Below are 4,989 nucleotides of genomic sequence, written 5' to 3'. Positions count from 1 at the left end.
TCACTGTCTGCAATACCACCAATTTTGATGTCATCTGCAAGCTTACTAATCATGCCCCCTACATTCACATCCAAGTCATTCATATATACGACAAACAACAGAGGGCCCAGCACTGATACCTATGGCACACCACTGGTCACCGGCCTCGAATCTGAAAAACAACCCTCCACTACCACCCGCTGCGTCCTATCACAAAGCCAATTTTGTATCCAATTTGCTAGCTCACCCTGGATCCCATCCATTCGAACCTTCTTGACCAGCCTATCATGCGGGACCTTGTCAAAAGGCTTGCTAAAGTCCATGTAGACAACGTCCATCGCCCTGCCCTCGTCAATCCTCTTGGTCACCTCCTCGAAAAACTCAAATTCGTGAGACATGATTTCCCATGCACAAAGCCATGCTGACTATCCCTAATCAGATCTTGCCTTTCCAAATGCGTATAAATCCTGTCTCTCAGAATCCCTTGCGATATCTTTCCCACCACTGATGCAAGGAGCACCGGGCCTGTAGTTCCCTGGCTTATCCCTGTTGCCCTTCTTAAATAAAGACACAACATTTGCTATCCTCCAGTCATCTGGTACCTTACCTGTGGCTAACTATGATACAAAAATGTCTGCCAGGGCCCAAGAAATCTCCTGCCTTGCTTCCCATAGCATCCTAGGATACACCTGGTCAGGTCCTGCGGATTTATCTACTTTAATGCGCTTCACAACCTCCAACACCTCCTCCTTTGTAATGCTGATATGCTCCAGGATATCGCCGTTCCGTCCCTTGAACTCAGTCGCCTCCATGACCTTCTCTGCTGTAAATACTGACGCGAAATATTCATTTAAAACCACGTCCATTTGCCGTGGCTCCACACATAGATTGCCACACTGATCCTTAAGGGGACCTACTCTCTCCCTAGCTACCCTTTTACTTTTAATACACTTATAGAATCTTTTATGATTGTCCTTTATCTTATCTGCCAGGAAAAGCTCATGGCCCCTTTCCGCCTTGCTAATTTCCTTCTTAAGTGTACTCCCACATCCCCTATACTCCTCGATGGACACGCTCGATCCCAGCTGCCTATTCCTAACATATGCCTCCTTCTTTTGTCCTGACCAGACTCTCAATATCCCTTGTCAACCAAACTTTCCTAAACTTGCCAGCCTTGCCCTTCCATCTAGCAGGAACATGCCGGCCCTGAACTCTTCCTATCTCACTTTTAAAAGCCTCCCACTTGCCAGACGTCCCTTTACCTGTAAACAGCCTCTCCCATTCAACTTCTGAGAGTTCCTGTCTGATGCCATCGAAATTAGCCTTCCTCCAATTTAATACTTCAACCTCAGGGCCAGTTCGATCCTTTTCCATAACTATCTTGAAGCTAATAGAGTTATGGTCACTCGTTCCAAGGTGCTCCCCCATTGTCACATCAACCACCTGCCCATCCTCATTTCCTAAGAGGAGGTCGAGTGTAGTCCCATCTCTAGTAGGGCCATCCACATACTGTTACAGAAAACTATCCTGGACATACTTAACTAATTCTTCCCCATCTGATCCCTTAGCACTAAGGCAATCCCAGTCAATATTAGGGAAGTTAAAATCACCTACTATTACAACACTGTAATTCCTACACCTATCTGTGATTTCCCTTCATATATGCTCCTCCACTTCCCTCTGACTATTGAGGAGGGCTATGAGAAAATCCCATCAAAGTGATCACCCCTTTCTTATTTCTATGTTCTACCCATATGGCCTCGCTGGACATTCGCCCCCGTGATATCCTATCTAAATCTGCCGTGATGTCCTCCCTAATTAATATCGCAATTACCCCTCCTCTCTTACCTCCACCTCTGTCACGCCAGAAGGATTGATACCCCGGAACATTGAGCTACCAGTCCTGCCTATCCCTCAACCACGTTTCCGTAATAGCTATAATATCACAATTCAATGTACCAATCCATGCTGTGAGTTCATCTGCCTTACCTGTAAGGCTCCCTACATTAAAGTAAATGCAGTTTAGCCTATCAGACCTTCCATGCTCCCTGTCCTGCCCCTGCCCGGCCTGTCTACTGGGCTTGATTGCTTTATCCTGCACATTTGCCTCCACTATCTCAGCGGAGAGACTTCTACTTTGGGTCCCACCCCCCTGCAAGACCAGTTTAAACCCTCCCGAGTAGTCCTGGCAAACCTCCCCGCAAGGATATTGGGCCCCTTCCAGTTTACATGCAACCCGTCCTTCTCGTACAGGTCACCTCTGCACCAGAAGAGATCCCATTGATCGAAGTAGAGAAGCCCTCCCGCTTACACCAGCTCTTTAGCCACGCATTCATTTGCCTTATCCTTCAATTTCTACCCTCACTAGCACTAAGGTGGTATTTCATCAAAGACTTTCTTCAAACCAATATAGACAACATCCATCACATTCCCTTCATCAGCCTCCTCTTTTACATCATCAAAAAATTCAATTAGATTAGTCAAGCATGAGCTTCCTTTTGTAAATCTATGCTGGCTATCCTGAATTACCTTAAAACTCTCAAAATGGCTCTTCCCAGCACTTGCCCCTCCCGGTTATTGTTTCTTTTTTTTCCCACCACTGAAGTTGGACCAGCTGACCAGCAGTTGTGAGGACTGTGTGTTGTCCACTGATTTATCCGCTAGGTGATGGAGGCCACCTCTGTCGGGTGAGGTGAATATATCACAGAGAACCAGAATGTGGCTCCTCGGAGTCAAAGGAAACTCCCTCTAGAAAGAGCTCATGTTTCTGCACCCCCAAACCACCTCCCACCTCCAACCAACCACATGCAATTTACACCATGTAAAACGTGAGCACTGGAGTCAGCACGAACATCGTGGAGCAGACTATCGTTGTGATGAAGCAATGCTCCCAATGTCTGAACCGCTCAGGGGAAGCCCCCCAGTCCAGATTGGAGCAGGTGTCCAAGTTCATTGTCTTCTGCTGCACCCTTCATATCATCACCAACATGAGCACACAGAACACCAGGAATCTAGAGCCCACCTCAGGAGGAGGACGAGGCAGTGACGATATTTCTTTGATACCTTTGGCATGGATAGGCTGTCGAAGAGTGTCTGCTAAGATTCAGGTTCCCTCCCTAAGATTCAGGTGCGCTCAGCTTCAAGCTTCATTGAAGGCAGCAGCACAGGTAGATAATGTGGTTAGGAAGGCATACGGGATACTTGCCTTTATTATCCGAGGCATATAATTTAAGAACAGGGAGGTTATGATGGGGCTGTACAAAACGATAGTTAGGCCATAGCTGGAGTACTGTGTACAGTTCTGGGCACCACACTATAGGAAGGATGTGATTGCACTGGAGAGTGTGCAGAGGAGATTCACCGGGATGTTGCCTGGGCTGGAGCATTTAAGCTATGAAGAGAGACTGAAAAGGCTTGAGTTCGTTTATTTACAACAGACAATGCTGAGAGCGGGCATGATTGAGGTACACAAAATAATGTGGAGCATTGATTGGATAGATAGGAAGAAACGATTTCCTGAGTGGAAGTGTCAACAACCGGGGACTGAGATTTAAGGTAAGGGGCAGGAGGTTTAGAGGTGATTTGTGGAAATAAAAATCACCCAGAGGGTGGTTGAAATCTGGAACACACTTCCTGAAATTGTTAGAGGCAGGATCCCTCCTAACATTTAAGAAGTATTTTGATGTGCGCTTGAAACGCCATGGCATGCAAGGCTATGGACCAAGTGCTGGGAAATGGTATTGGAACAGGTCGGTGCTTGAAGCCGGCACAGACACAATGGAATGAAGGGCCTGTGCAAATCTATGAATCTATGACACATGATTCATGATACGTCTAATAAATCACCTCTCAGCCTTGCAATTCTCCAAGGAATACAGTCCTAGCTTCTCCAATCTGTCTACCTTCTTCACTGAAATTCCTCATCCCTGGAACCATTGTCTTGAATCTTTTCTGAACTCTCTACAATACCCTCATTCCTTCCCTCAACTATGGTGCCCAGAACAGTGCGCAATACTCCAGCTGAGGCCGGATTAGTGTCTTATAAAAGTTCAACATAACTTCCTTGCTCCTGTACTCTGTGCCCCTATTAACAAAGACCAGGATGCGCTATGCATTATTAACCGCTCTCTCAACCTGTAGTGCTTACTCCAAAGACTTATGCACATATGCACCCTGATCCCTCTGCTCCTGCACCGCCTTTAGTTTCGTATCCTTTATTCTGCACTGTCTCTCCGTATTCTTCCTACCAAAATTAATCACCTCACATTTCTCTGACAGTGCCACCTGTCTGCCCATTCCACCAACTTGTCTATGGCCTTTTGAAGTTCTACACGATCGACCCCACATTTCACAACCTTTTGTATCATCTGCAAACTTTGACACTTTGCCCTGAACACCAGGTCTATGTCAATAATATGAACCAGGAAAAGCAAGGGCCCCAACACTGATACTTGGGAAACTCCACTGCAAACCTTCCTCCAGCCATATAAACAGCCATTAACTACTACTCTGTGTTTCCTATCCCTCAGCCACTTTCTTATCTCTGTTGCTACTGTGCCTTTTATTCAAGGAGTTACAAGTTCGCTCACAAGTCTGTTGTGCGGCGCAGTATCAAACGCCTTTTGCAAGTCCCTGTACTCCACATTAACAGTACTGCCCTCATCAACCCTCTCTGTTACCTCCTCTAACAACTCCAGCAAGTTAGTTAAACATGATTTTCCCTTATGCCATCCAGGCTGGCTTCCTTAGCTAACCCACATTTGGCCATCAGACTATGCATTTTGTCTCGAATATTTTTTTCTAAATGTTTTCCCACCACTGCAGTTAAACTGGAGTAGTTGGGCTTATCTTTACACCCATTTTAAACAAGAGCGTAACGTTTGCAATTCTCCAGTCCTCTGGCACCACCACCCTTCTTTCCCTCAGTATCCTTGGATGCATCTCATCTGGCCCTGGTGCTATATTAACTTTCAGTACAGACAGCCGAGCTAATACTGCCTCTTTATGAAC

This window comes from Heterodontus francisci, chromosome 21, assembly GCF_036365525.1.
Source record: "Heterodontus francisci isolate sHetFra1 chromosome 21, sHetFra1.hap1, whole genome shotgun sequence".
NCBI lineage: Eukaryota > Metazoa > Chordata > Chondrichthyes > Heterodontiformes > Heterodontidae > Heterodontus > Heterodontus francisci.
This window is presented reverse-complemented; position numbering follows the sequence as displayed.